Source organism: Macrotis lagotis, chromosome X, assembly GCF_037893015.1.
Source record: "Macrotis lagotis isolate mMagLag1 chromosome X, bilby.v1.9.chrom.fasta, whole genome shotgun sequence".
Lineage (NCBI taxonomy): Eukaryota > Metazoa > Chordata > Mammalia > Peramelemorphia > Peramelidae > Macrotis > Macrotis lagotis.
The window spans coordinates 530,442,217-530,458,201 of record NC_133666.1 but is presented as its reverse complement, the minus strand read 5'-3'; positions in this window follow the sequence as shown (position 1 = coordinate 530,458,201).

Sequence of the window (15,985 nt, the reverse complement as noted above, 5' to 3'; positions counted from 1 at the left end):
GCTCTTTACATTTTCCTCTCAGATTTCTAGAGGTACTCCTAAGGAAAATGGGATGTTCTTCTCTGATGCTATCATTTGGAGCTTCCATTCTGGTGTGTACTCTTCAATATATCAATTACCAATTATTTCTTCAATATCATCTAATTCCACTATCTCTTCAATATCCTCTAATACCATTGATTAAAACCCCAATAATATTAACTAATTAAAATCAATTAACTTTTACAAAGGTGATATTTATGGAGAAGATACAGCAAGAACAGAGATATAAAACATTCCCCCCCACCCCCATCCCATTCACTGGGACACACCCCTTATTCCTTCTGGAACATTTACCCTATCAGATTTGCTTGGTGAAGACAACTTGGCCAATAGTAATTATCTCTTGCTCCCCCTCCATCCATTATTCTTTTGGCTTGAGTAGATAACTCCTCACCCTAGCATGGACTTCTTTCCTTGGACTCTTGGAAACTTACTCTTCAAGTGAAAACTCACTTGTTCTCACCAGCCTTGGCTGCTGATAATCAATCAATTAGTAAACATTTATTAAGTATCTACTATAAATGAGACCCTATACTAAGTGTTGAGGATAGAAATGGAGGTAAAAGACAGTTTCTGCCCTCAAGAAATTTACAATCTTCCAAAACAGACAAGGCTGCCACCATTACAATATCCCTTTACCTGGGAGCCTGAAAGACGAGATACAACAGAGACAGAAGAAATAGCATATTCCCAACCTGGTGGGAAATAATGTCACAAGGACTATCTCCCTACCCAGAGTTTACATCATGTCTTCCTTTGATCACCACCAGAAAAGAAAAAACTAAGTTGACCCTATTGGCGTCTTATAGATGCACTCCCAACTCAGTCACTAATCAAAAGGCTTTTCTTTACCACATGGTACATGTACAGTAGTCATTGAATACCTGAATTCTCTGAAGTCCACCTGGGAGGGGGGGATTCATGAGGACAACCACCCTGAACATGCACTTAGGACTGGTCTCTCATCGGTCAGTCCACGTTAAACCTCTTTTCCTGAGAAAGGTATAACAGCATAACCAAAGGAACATAGTAATAGTCAGCAAACTTATGGTGAGATTTAAAGATATAAACAAGGGGGAGGATAGTAAATATAATTGGATCATCCCGTGGTGGATAAGTCGAGTAGGCTTGACTTTTTTCCTTAGAAACATTTTCCCTTCAGAAGGATTTGTTGCTTTAAAATTGGAGAAAACCCTTGGGAGTCCCTTGATTCTTTATCCTTTATTGACTGAAGCAGGAGACTATTTGACCCTTCATAGGTGACCACATATATCCCCAAAAGTAGTCAGATCAACTCCATGGAATGGAGCTGCATAAAAATGGAGTTACATTAAAAAAAAAAAAGGTCAACGAAAGAAATGGGGAGATATTGGAAAGAAAATAGGAAATGGAGCTTTCTTTAAGTTTAAGTAGAACAAAAGATGACATAAATAGACTTGGGAGCAAAGAAACTTCATCAACCTCTTCCACCATAGACCAGAAAGAAGTACTATTCCCAGAAGTGTTATGCAGATAAAGGGAAGCCAAGGGGCATCATCACAAGTGGCTAAGTCATGTGAAAAAATTTTTTTAAAGTTTGGAAGAGGAATTCCTATAACAAACCTGTAAGAAGAAGGGATAAGGAAAGAGAAAACAGAAAGAAAAATCCCCCCCACCTTGGTGGTGTAAGCAGGAGAGGGCCTTGACATTAGGGAGGCTAAGGCATAATTCTTTTCAGCTTCTTTGTCCTCCCCATATGGAGCTACTGACGTCCCAGAAGGGAGGCAGATGTCGTAGACCCAGTGGCAATTCTTCAAGCCAATTAAGAAGTGCTGACTGTCTCCAGAGGGTTTGCTATCTGACTCTCCTTTGTCAGCAATCACAATACTGGACCTTTGGGGAAAGGATCTGATGGGATCTAACTGACCCCCTTGGAGGAAAGAAATGGAACATGGCTCCTTTTCTGACACAAAACATGCTTTTGTCAACATTTCTCCCTCAATAATTTTCCACCAGAGACTTCTCTGCTTGTTTGATTATTTATAACAGATATTTTTCTTTGTATTTCTATTAATCTCTGGAACTAGAGGTTGTTCCTTGGCACATCAAATAATTAATTTGCTCTTTTTTGTTAAAAAAAAATAAATCAGTAAAAATATATCAACATTACTGAAAAATCCAAAGAGGCCCACAGGATCTTTAATGCAGAGAGGGAAGATCAAAATTACACAGGCCATTCCTTCTGGGAATCCAATACCACCTTTAGATTAAATTGGATAATTAAGATTCTTTTAATCTGCAAATTCACTTTTAGAAAAAAGCTTTTCAGGGGTGGCTAGGTGGCTCAGTGGATAGAGCACTGGCCCTGGAGTCAGGAGTACCTGAGTTCAAATCCGGCCTCAGACACTTAATAATTACCTAGCTGTATGGCCTTGGGCAAGTCACTTAACCTCATTGCCTTGCAAAAACTAAAATAAAAAAGCCTTTCTACTCTTCTCTCCTATTTTTTCTGTGCCTTGTAGACAAAATAGCTATATACATACATACATACATATATATACATACATACATATATATATATATATACTAAGTCATGCATTTTTATAAAGTAGTTTAATTTTATCAGGTCATGCTATGTTTTCAGAAGACCAACATTCAAAGGGATCTGAGAAGTCATCTAGTTTACCTGCCTCATCTTTACAGAGGGTAAGTGACTTGTCCAAGGTCACAAGAGTAGTAAACAGAAGGAAGGTGATGGACAGATCAGACACTGTCCACTGCATCACTATGCAGACCTTTCTTTGGGTTTTTAATTACTGCTTTCACCTGTCTAGTGTCAGGAGAGGGAATAAATCTTAGAATTTAGATGATGTATTAAAATATCAAAGAAACTACCACTATGATAATTGTCTGAGTCTTTCTTGACAATATCAATTTAATGGTCATTTTTTTTTTCTTCAGCAGGATGGCAAATACCTTTACAAGGTTGATACTTCATTGCTCAATGTTGTCTAATTAATTCCTCTACTTCATTCCTCAGTGCCTTTCCACACAATTCATTGATTTCCTGAATGTGGACATGGCCTCTTTAGCTGTGAACAAAAAAAAAAAAAAGCACCCAACAGTAAGCCCTGAGAACAATATTACTCCTCTCCTTTCTTCCCTCTCCCTTCCTCCATCAATCAATCACTAAACATCTATTAAATACCTATTATAGTTAAGTAGATGACACTATGGATAGAGTGCTGAGCCTAGATTCAGAAAGACCTGAGTTTAAATTTGACCTTAGATACTTGCCAGCTGTGAGATCCTGGACAGGTCACCCTATTTATCTCAACTTCTTCATCTATAAAATATACTGTAAAGGGAAATGACAGCCCACTCCAGCATCTTTGCCAAGAAAGCTCCAAATGGTGTTAGGAAGACTTGTACACAACTGAAAACAACTGAATAACAACAAATGTACCAGATACTATACCATGGTTGGGAGTACAAAAAGAGGCAACTTGCCCTCAAAGAGCTTACAATCTATTGGAAAGACAACATGCAACTTGATTGATGATGTTTATCTTCCATTCTCAAAGAAGACTGTCACTTCAGGCAGGTGATGTTATTTGCCATAACATAACTAAACCACTCCCCAAGTGCCATCCCTTGTCCAATCTACTACAGAAGTATATTTAAAAGGAATCCCCTCCCCTTCTTCCTGCTTCTTGGCTCTAGCTTTGACCCTCCAGGATGTCTGAATTTCTCTTTCTTTCCTAGGCACTGTGTGCTCCCATGCTAGGTCCTGGTGTCACCAGGACCCCCATGCCACATGGCCAGAGTGCACATTCTCTCTCTCTCTCTCTCTCTCTCTCTCTCTCTCTCTCTCTCTCTCCCACCCTGCTCCTCACTCTCACTCAAATTTCACCTAGCCTGCCCTCAAAATGTTTACTGCTTTTTTAGGAGTTTTTAACCTGTTCACTTTGCTATATTTGTAATGAAATCGTGGGCAATTGTAAAATCTCAGAAAGTACACAAATTCCTTCATCTTTCAGTGACCCTCATTTCTCAATTACCTCAATTTTATCTCTAATTGGTGAACAAAAATCCCAGTGGCAATATTAAGAATAACCAGGGAAGCGATACTTATTTTGAAATTTTTAAAAAAATCATACTTTTTTTTCCCAGCAGCTATTTAAGGGGACTAAATAGATATAATTCTAATCCAATACACCTGTTAAAAGAGTGAAGGAAAAAAGCTTGAATCCAGTCCCCTTCTTTTGCTCCCCTCAAGATTAGAAATTTGGGAGGGGTGGAGCCAAGATGGTGACAGGAGAACAGCTTTTCCCAGGAACTCTCTCCAAAATATTTCAAAAACCTTAAAATTGTGACTCTAAATTTTTGAGAGAACCCACAGAAAGATCCAGTGAGGCAATTCTCCAGCTCAAGGTAACCTGGAAGATCATGGGAAGGCTCTGTTCCATGGGGTATGCCAGAGGGAAGGAGCTCTAGCCTTCCAGAAAGCCTGTAGGGCAACAGGATCCCTGGGAGCCCCAGCTCCCGGCATCAGAAGCAGTTTCCTGACCTGCCAACCCAAGGAGCACCAATTACAACTTAGAAGATCAGCGGGGAAACGTCTGCCAGAGCGAGCACGAAGCCAAGGCCAGTGTGGCCCTCAGTGTGGCAGCGGCCACCCATATAGTCCAGATCCCAGGAAACAAAAGTAGACTCACAGAGTCACCCAGCAGCTGCTCCCAGAGTACTCAGCCCATAGAAGGTCTTCCCTCTGTCCTCGGAACAGAACTCTGGTTCATTGTCTATATTCACACCCTGGTCACATTCTGGGCCCCCATACTGCCATAGCAGAGCAGGGACCCTCCTCATAGCTCCAGGGCACAGAGGAGTGCTTGTGGTCATCCATAGGCCAGAGTCTCTCATAATACCTCGAAGGAACTGAGGTCCTAGTGGCACCCCAAAACCAGGGCACAGGCTAGGGAAATCAGTAAACAGAAAAAAAGGAACCTAAACATAGGCAAAGACTTTGGTCCCATGGAGTATCAAAATACACTCAGAAGATGACAAAGTACAAGCTTCTGCATCTAAAACCTCCAAGAAAATAGGAGCTGGGCTCAAACTATAGCAGACCTCAAAAAAAAGGTTTTGAAAATCAAGCAAGGGAGGTAGAAGAAAAATTGAAGAGGATTGAGCTGAGGGAGGGGAGTGAAGAGAAACTGTGAGCTCAGTCCTCTGCCCCTGGAACAGGACTCTGGGGCTCTGAACACATTCAGATCCTGATCGAAGTCTAGGGCCCCCCATAGAGCAGCAGGGCACCCCCCACCTCAGCCCCGTGGCAGAGGGAGGTGCTTATGGTCATTCACAGACCAGGAGGGAGGACAGAGCCTCACACACTGAGACCCTTGTGGGAGTGCCCCAAAAGCTCAGGAAGCACCCCCAAACCAGGCCCAGGCTGGGAAAATGAGCAAGCAGAGAAACAAAAGGAAGACTATTGAGAAATATTTTGCAACTGAGCCCAAGAAAGATCAAAATACTCAGTCTGAAGATGAGGAAGCACAAGCTCCTGCATCTAAAGACTCCAAGAAAAACAGAAATTGGGCTCAGGCTATAACAGAGCTCAAAAAAGACTTTGAAAATCAAATGAGGGAGTTGGAAAAAAAACTGGGAAAAGAAAGGAGACAGATGCAGGAAAAACATGAAAATGAAGTCAGCAGCTTAGTCAAGGAAATCCAAAAAAATGCTGAAGAAAATAGCATGCTAAAAAACAGCTTAGGTCAAATGGATAAAACAGTTCAAAAAGTTATTGAGGAGAAGAATGCTTTAAAAAGCAAAATTGGCCAGATGGAAAAAGAGATAATAAAACTCTCTGAGGAGAACAAATCCTTCAGACAAAGAATAGAATTCAGGGAGATTGATGAATTTACCAGAAATCAGGAATCAATCCTTCAAAACAAAAAAAATGAAAAATTAGAAGAAAATGTGAAATATCTCATTGAAAAAACAACTGATATGGAAAACAGACTTAGGAAAGAAAATTTAAAAATTATTGGAATACCTGAAAATCATGATCAGGAAAAGAGCCTTGACATCATTTTCAAAGAATTACTACAGGAAAATTGCCCTGATATTCTAGAAGCAGAGAGCAAAATAGAAATGGAGAGAATCCACCGATCCCCCAGAGAAAGAGATCCCAAAAAACCAACCCCTAGGGATATTATAGCCAAGTTCCAGAACTCCCAAGTCAAAGAGAAAATATTACAAGCAGCCAGAAGGACACAGTTCAAATATCGTGGAGCTGCAGTCAGGATCACACAGGACTTAGCAGCAGCTACATTGGAAGCTCGTAGGGCTTGGAATACAATATACCAGAAGGCAAAAGAGCTTAGAATGCAGCCAAGAATGAACTACCCAGCAAAGCTGAATGTCCTCTTCCAGGGAAAAAGATGGACTTTCAATGAACCAGGGGAATTCCAAATGTTCCTTTCGGAATGGCCAGAGCTGAACAGAAGGTTGGATCTTCAGATACAGGACTCAGGTGAAGCATGGAGATTGGAGGAGAGGGGGGAAATATGAGGGACTTAATGAGGATGAACTGCATGTATTCCTGCATAGAAAAATGACACTGATAATACTCATATGAACCTTCTCAGTTAATAGAGCAGGTAGAGGGAGCTTTTATAGTTGAAGCACAGGAGAAAGCTGAATTCAAAGATAAAATATGGTGTAAAAATGGAGTCAATAGAAAAAAAGGGAAATGGAATGAGAGAAAGAAAAAGGAGAGGGGGAATAGTCCAAGATATTTCACATAAGATTTTTTTTATTACAATGAGCTATTGCAATGATATGGAAGGGGGGAGGCAAGGGGGAATGAGGGAACCTTTGCTCTCATCAGAGATGGCTAGGAGAGGAAACAGCATATATACTCAATGGGGTATAGACATCTGGAGTAAGAAGGAGGGGGGAACAGGGGGAAGGGGTGGGGATGTGAATAAAGGAGGAGAGGATGGACCATGGGGGGAGACTGGTCAGATATAACACATTTTCTTTCTTACTTCTTGCAAGGGGCTGGGATTGGAAGGCCTGCCCAGGACCATGGGGCCAGGTGGATGCTGGGCTTAAGGGGTGGTATGGGGGCTCAGGGTTTCTTGGCCCCAGGACTAGGGATCTGTATGCTGAGCCAGTCAATGACCCTACAGCAGAGTCAGAGTGAAAAGAGAGAGAAAATAGAGTACATGGTAGTGAAGAAATAAGAAAGGAGGGAGTTGTGATCAGCAATGGCAATGGTGGAAAAATATGGAAGTAACTTTTGTGATGGACTTATCATAAAGAATGAGATCCACCCATAACAGAGTTGTTGGTGTTGGAACAAAGACTCAAGCACATTTTTTGTTATTATTATTTGGGGGAGGGTGCAGGGCAAGTGGGGCTGGATGGCCTGCCTGGGGCCACATAGTAGGGTGATCTTTGGGTGTCTGGGGCCAGATTTGGACCCAGATGCTCCTGGCTCAAGGGCCAATGCTCTGTCTGCCACCCAGCCACCCCTACTATTATTACTATTTTATTTTATTTTGGGTCTTTTTTTCCTTTTTTTGGGGGGGGAGGTTTGCAGGGAAGTGGGGATCGGGTGGCTTGCATGTCACAGGGCTGGGTGATTGTTGGGTTTACAAAGCTGGATATGGACTCGGGTGCTCGTAGCTCCAGGGCTGGTGCTTCGTCCATTGTGCCACCTGCCATACCTACAATTATTACTATTATTTTTTTTTATTTTACTTTTTTTCTCTCCCCTTTACTTTTTTTTGCCCAAGCAAGTCTATCTATATTCATGGGGGAGGAGGGGTATTTTGTTTACTTGTAATTAATTATATGTATTAATGTAAAAAAAAATTGTACAAAATGAGAATAAAAAAATAAATTAAAAAAGAGAAAAAAGAAACAAAAATCATAAAGTCATGGACATGAAAAGGACCTTAAAGAGTTTATTCTAATTTCATTAGGAAAATGAAATTAAATGATTTGCCCACAAAAAAAAAGAAAAATTGAAGAGAAATGAGATGCAGGAAAAACATGAAAATGAAATCAGCAGCTTAGTCATGGAGATCCAAAAAAATGCTGAAGAAAATAACATGTAAAAATCAATTTAGGTCAAATGGAAAAAGAAATCCAAAAAGTTAATGAGGAGAAAAATACCTTAAAAAGCAGACCTGACCAGATGGAAAAGGAGATAAGAAAGTTCTCTGAAGAAAACAAATCCTTCAAAGATAGAATGAATCTAAAAAAAAAAGCTGATGAGTTTGTGAGGAATCAAGAAACAATAAAACAACACTAAAAGAATGAAAAAAAAAACAGAAGAAAATGTGAAATATCTCATTGAAAAAACAACCGACCTGGAGAACAGATTCAGAAGAGACAATTTAAAAATTATTGGCTACCTGAAGTCATGATCAGGAAAAGAGCCTTGACTTCATTTTTAAAGAATTTCTACAGGAAAATTTCCCTGATATTCTAGAAGCAGAAGGTAAAATAGAAATTGAGAGAATCTATCTCCTCTGATATCCTCCAGAAAGAGTTCCCAAAAAAACCCCCAACCCCTCAGGAATATTATAGTCAAGTTCCAGAACTCCCAAATCAAAGAGAAAATATTACAAGTAGCCAGAAGGACACAATTCAAAAATTGTGGAGCTGCAGTCAGGATCAGACAGGACTTAGCAGCATCCACATTAAGTGCTTGTAGGGTTTGGAATATAACATTCCAGCAGGCAAAAGAGCTTGGAATGCAACTGAGAATCAACTATTTGGAAAAACTGAACATCCTCTTCCAGAGGAAAAGATGGACTTTCAATGAGATGGGGGAATATCAAATGTTCTTGTTGAAATGACCAGAGATGAACAGAAAGTTTGACCTTCAAATACAAGACTCAGGTAAAGCACAGAGAGGGTAAATTATGAGGGATTTAATGATGTTGAACTATGTGTATTCCTGCATGGAAAGATGATACTGATAATACTCCTATGAACCTTCTCATTTATTAGAGCAGTTAGAAGGAGCATATATAGACAAGGCACAGAAGAAAGATGAATTTGAAGGCATATTATGTATTGTAAAAATGGTGTCAATGGGTAAAAAGGAACTATACTGGGAGAAAAGGAAAGGAGAGGTAGAATAGACTAAGATATTTAAGGTAACAGAGTCAAGAAATAGCTTTTGCAATGGTATGGAAGGGGGGAAGGTGAGAGGGGAATAGAGAGAGCCTTCATTCTCATCAGAAATGGCTTAGAGAAGAAACAACACATATACTTAGCAGGGCATAGCAATCTAGAAGAAAAAAGAGAAAGGGGACAGGGGGAGGGGAGGGGGGATGTAGTTGATAGAGGAGAGGGTAGATCATGGGAGAGGATAGTCAGATATAACACATTATCTTTTTTAATTTTTGCAAGGTGGTGGGATTGGGTGGCTTGTCTGGGACCATGGGGCTGGGTGGTTGCTGGGTCTCTGGGGTGGGATGTAGGCTTGGGGCCACCCTGGCCCCTAGGGCCAGTGCTCTGGCCACTGTGCCACTTGGCTGCTCCACAGCACACTTTTGAAGAGGGACAGAGCAAAAGGAGAGAGAAAATATAATAAATGGTAGTGGGCAAGAATGGATGGAGGAATAGGAACTGTGGAAAAATATGGAAGTAACTTCTCTGATGGACTTATAATAAAGAAAGTGATCCACCCCAGAGACTGAGCTGATGGTATCTGAACAGAATCTGAAGCACATTTTTTTTCTCTTTCTTTCACTTTATTTCTCATGAGGTTTTTTATTTTTTGCAGGGGAGGGGGACATTGTTTAGTCTTATAACAATTATTTTAGTAATGTATAAATAAATAAAAATGTAAATTAAAATTAAAATAGAAAAAGAAAAGAAGGGATTATCTATCAAAAAAATAAATTGTGTCTATAAAATAAACAATCCACATAGACACCTTGTACATTAATCATTCAAAAATTTACATTAGACCTACATGTTGACATATATTTTACATTTTCTACAACCCATGTAAACATCCATATCTTATATTAAGGATTTTAAAATAAAATTAGTTTAAAAAAACTTTCAGGGGCGGCTAGGTGGCACAGTGGATAAAGCACCAGCCCTGGAGTCAGGAGTACCTGGGTTCAAATCCAGTCTCAGATACTTAATAATTACCTAGCTGTGATTACCTAGCTGTATGGCCTTGGGCAAGCCACTTAACCCCATTTGCCTTGCAAAAACGTTTAAAAAAAAAACAACTTTCACACTCTTCACAACAGTTTCTTAACCAATAGTTTATCCACTAATTCCTTCAAGCCAGAGACATTTTCCTTTTGTCTTTCTCTCCCCAGGACTAATAAAAGCACATAATAAAAGTTCCCCCTCTCTCTCTTTCTTTTTCTCTTTCTCTTTCTCTTTTGTGTGAGTATATTTGCAAGTAATAAAAGTATTTATAAGAAAGAGTTTAGAATTATAATTTCTAAAAGAAATGAACCAGCAAAGAGAAAAATTTATATACCTGTGTGAATCTTTCTGTCCTCTTTCTGTCTTTCCCCTGTATTTTTGTTTCGTGCTTACTTTTTTTTTCCAGTTTTTTCTCTGTTCCCCCCACTTTGTGTTTCCATTTTTAATCTCTCCCTCTCTCTTTATTTTTTCTCACACCTTGCTCTCTTGGTCTTTTTCCTTCAATATAAATAAAATATAGAAATGAAGTCTATTTGTTGTATCTTATATGACACTTTTTATTCCCTATTTTGAATCAGATGAGTGAAAGGTTTTACATTTTTCTGATTTTATTTTTTAAAATCCACCTAATTTCAAATTTTTCTAATTTCACAAAAACAACTAAAATTTAATTTCACTTTCACTGGGCATTAGGACATAGCTTAAAAATTCTGATCTATACTGCTGGGATGAACTTCAAAACATAGAAAGACTCAATCAATAAAGAAAAATTACATGTGGATGGAAAAGTGAAAATTGGAATCCAGCTCTTTCTTGGTTTCTATTTACTGTCCTATGTTTCCTACAAGCAGACAGTTTTTTTACAATCTATCAGAATAATACATTTTCAGATAACTTTTTTACTCATAAATGAATTCTCATCCCCGCCTCTCTCTGTCTCTGTCTCTGTCTCTGTCTCTGTCTCTCTCTGTCTCTCTGTCTCTCTGTCTCTCTGTCTCTCTCTCTCTCTCTCTCTCTCATAGAAAAGTTTGTTGATTCACATATGTAATCCCCCTTTGTACCACCCACCAAAACCAGATGCTGCCATTATAATCACAATCACAAATCTGGTCTTTTCTTTAAAACACAGCGCTTTCCATTGCTCTCAATGATTAGCACATGTCTAGTATTAGCCTTTCCACATGAGTCGCCAGTCAGTCTTCCCCATTCCCCAGAACATCAGCTCCTCCCTCATTCTCTAATCAATGTCAACATTGTTAATTGAGCTGTGCAGATGCCATGGCAACTGAGAGATGAAACAACCTGAGATGTGGCTGAGTAGAGCCACTTTTTGCCAGTTCAAGTAGTTAGGATCGATTGAGTCCAGGTTTCCAAACTTAAAATGGTAATCAAGTACAAATCAGAGTTTGATTTATTGTTTCATCAATCGTTTAGACTTAAGAAACTGCTAATAATGCAGATTAAAATTAAAAGTGTGTGTGCATACACCCCCCCCTCAGAGACTGATGGTTAAATATTTACTCACACACCCCCTGGTCACTAATGTCACTAGATAGGTGCCCAAAAGCCTATGTGTGTTTCATTATGAATTAAGCTGATTTTTTCATACACTGAAGTATACCCATACACATCCATAGTAGAATCAATCAAGATAAAACTGTTAATAAGAATTGAAAGGCTATGGCATTTAAAGGAAATGAAAAACTCATATATGATTCCAAGAAACAACATTGGCATCAAATATAATGCTTTACCATTTGTTTAAGTAAATTTTATTATTTTATTTATTTTAAATGAGTGGTAATGAAGTCATCACCATACTAGAGGCCTAATGATTGTAGGCTAATAATAACAATATATAATAATAACTGACATCTCTATAAAAACTTTAAGGTTTGTGAAGTGCTTTACATCAATTATCTATTTGAATCTCGAGCCCTGTTGTGACTCTATACAGTCTACCACTTGCTTTTCACAAGTAGAGTTGGGACTGGATTAGGAACATGAGAGGAATACAAAATTGAAGTTTATACCAAAGAAGTTTAAGTCAATATATGAAAGCTTGGGGGGGGGGGGGGATTAAGCACCAGACATACTAAATTCTGGGTATACAAACATAGGCAAGATCCTTGCTCTCAAGGAGCTTACAATTTAATGGAGAAGATAACATGAAAACAACTATGTCCCAAGAAGATCTATATCTATATCTATATCTATATCTATATCTATATCTATATCTATATATCTATCTATATCTATATCTATATATAGATATATCTATATCTATCTAGAGATAGAGATAGATAGAGATAGGTATAGGTATAGGTATAGAGATAGGTATAGGTATAGAAATAGGTATAAGTATAGAGATAGATAGAGATAGAGATAGAGATAGATTAGATAGATATAGAGATAGATAGAGATATACAGAGAGAGAGAGAGAGAGAGAGAGAGAGAGAAAATAAATTGGAGATAACCTCAGAGATTTTAGTGAAGGAAGCCATGAGGCAAAGATGAGTAAGGAGGCAAAAATGAGCAAGGAGAGAATTCCAGATGACAGTAGCTAGTGAAAATGCCTCATATTAGGAGATGGCCTTGTGTAAGGAATAAAGAGACAATTGTCACTGAATTACAGAGTTCATGGAGGGAAGTAAGTTGTGAGAACCCTGAAAAAACAAGAAGGGACCAGGTTATAAAGGTGTGGCTTTAACATTCAATTGGGGGGGGGGGGGGGCAGCTAGGTGGCACAGTGGATAGAGCACCAGCCCTGGAGTCAGGAGTACCTGAGTTCAAATGTGACCTCAGACACTTTAATAATTACCTAGCTGTGTAACCTTGGGCAAGTCACTTAACCCCATTGCCTTTCAAAAACTAAAAAAAAAGTATATAAATGAAAATAAAATACAACATGGACACTTCATGCTTAACAGTTCCAAAACTGAATTCATTATTTTCACCTTAAACCCTACCCCTACTCCTAATTTCCTTATGTTTTTCAAGGGTAAAGCCTTTCTTTCAGTCATCCACATTCCCAATTTTAGTGCTATATTTCATCTCTTTCCCTTGCTCTTTTTGTTATTATTTAGTTGTTTCAGTTGTGACCAACTTTTTGTGACCCCACTTGGGATTTTCTTGGCAGAGATACTAGAGTGGTTTGCCATTTCCATCTCCAGGTCATTCATATATGAAGAAAGTGAGGCAAACAAGTTTTAGTGACTTATCTGGGGTCATCCAGCTAGTAAGGATCTCAGACTGAATTTGAACTCAGAAAGATGGGCCTTCAGGCTCAGCGCTCTATCCACTGCTCTACCTGGCTGCACTTGTTCTTGCCACCAGCATATGAAATCATGCTGATTCTATCTCTATAATATCTGTTCTATTTATCCATTTCTTTCTACTAATGCTATATAACAGGCACTTAAACATAAAGTGGAATACAAATGATAGGACAGAATTCAGTGATAGCATAGTATAGAATAAAATGATAGAAGTGGACAGGATAGACTCCAACAGAATAGAATAGAATGATGGACTAGGAGAGTATAGAATAGAACAGAACAGAAAAGAAGGAATGATAGAATCGAGAGAATAGAATGATAAGAGAGAATAGAACAGAATTATAAAATAGAATAAAATTATAGACTAGACTAGGAGAGAATAGAATGGAAAGGAATATAGAATAGAGTGAAGAGAAAAGAAAAGGAGTAGAATAGGACAGGCAAAGCTACCACGTGCCTTAAAAATGACATTCCCAAACCTGCATATCTGATTAAGTCAAAGTTAATAGGTAGTTTTGAAAAGCTACGTCAAACAGTGTCAGTAGGTACTTAAAAATGTAAACAAGGTAAAAGGTTATGGCAGAAATATCTACTACAGGAGACAGATGAAAGTTTGTGACAAGCACACCCCCATCCACGTGCTTCTTCCTTTTCTCTGCTTCCCTCAACACAAGCTTTACCATGTTTATTGTCCTGGCAACCAAGTTCAGGCCACTATTGATTGAATCCATTTGTGACATAGACAAAAACATAGACAAGAGTACAAGGTTGTGATAATCGGGCGGGAAACACGTCAAAACACTGTCTGGATCAGTGACACAGAGTGCCAATGAAGTTGAGGTCAAAGTTCTCTTATGCCGCACACTTTTTGTTCATATATTGAGAACCTATTATCAGAGTCATAACAAAACATATTTTTTTTCTTTTAGGGCAAAAATTATAAGAGGTTGGGGAAAGGTGGCAGAAAAAAAGGATGTGAGTGAAGTCATATTAGAAAACACCATGCTGAATCCTATAGGAAAGACAAAATCACATAAAATATGGTCCTTGATTTCCAAGATCTTGCAGTCTGAGGGGAATTGGTGATGCTTATACAATTAAGGATATTATAAGGCAATCTGCAATAAATTACATATAGGAGATATTGACATAAGAGAAGTCGGTTGTGTCCTGAGCATTGAAGGGTAGATAGAATTTCAATAGATAAGGTGAGCCCTCCAGGCAAAGAAAGCTCCAGAGAAGCAAAAATATAAAGGGAGGAGATCAGTCCAGTCAGAAAATAGGATAAATGGACATATATATCTCCTTACATCCAAAGACATTGATCTCCTCCGTAAATAAGACTCCATCTCTTGATTTGAGGAATTCTCTACAGCTATCCCCCTACATCCTCTCCCTCCTCTGTTCTGGCTGCTGACTTTGTTTCCTTTAGATCCCAACTAAATCTCATCATTTGCTAGAAGTTTTTCACAATTTCTCCTAATTCTAGTGTCTTCCCTCTGCTGATTATTTCCAGTTTATCCTGTACATAACTTGTCTGTAGTTTGAGTGTTGTCTCTCCCATTAGATTGTGAGGTCCTTGAGAGTAGGAACTGTCTTTTTCCTCTTTTTGTATCCAGGTGCTTAATAAATTGATTTGACTGCTTATTGACGGATTCATAGGATCACTGATGAAGGACCAGGAGGGACACCTTAGAGACCATTTTGCCCAACCCATTCACTTTATAGTAAAGGAAACTGAGTTCCACAAAGGTTAAGTAATTTGTTCCAAGTTGCACAAGTGAAAAGTATCTGAAACAAGATTTGAACCCTTGCCCTCAGATCCATACTTAAAATTCTTTCCATTGCCCCACAATGTTAGTCAACATAATTCAAATCCCCAATGTCAAAACCCTCAAGGCCTTTCTTTCCCAAGATAAAGCTAATCTACCCTGCAGCCCCAAACTAAGGGAGAATAAGCTCAGATGTAAGAGGCACAGGCATTCAAAAATAAACAATAAGGCAAGAAGAGGAGATATGAGTCGCCAAACCCTCCATCCCCCTATTACTGAAGACTCTCTACTGATCCCCAGTAGAATGTGGGACTTACGCCCAAAATCTCAAATATAAAGAGGACTGCCCCCTCATAATAAGTCTTTGTGACATATAAAAGTTGACAGAAGTTTAAACTCTCTTCTCTGTATTGGAATAATTCCTTCAGCAAGGCAGCTATGATGTGGAAAGAACACTGACTTTGGAGTCAAAAGACCTGCTTTGGTTTTTTTTTTTTAGGTTTTTGCAAGGCAAATGGGGTAAAGTGGCTTGCCCAAGGCCACACAGTAGGTAATTATTAAGTGTTTGAGGCCCGATTTGAACTCGGGTAATCCTGACTCCAGGGCCAGCGCTCTATCCACTTTGCCACCTGGCCACCCCCAAGACCTGCTTTCTTGAATGCTTTTTTGCCAGTCTGACCTAGAATAGATGACTTCTTCCAGTATAAACCTATTATC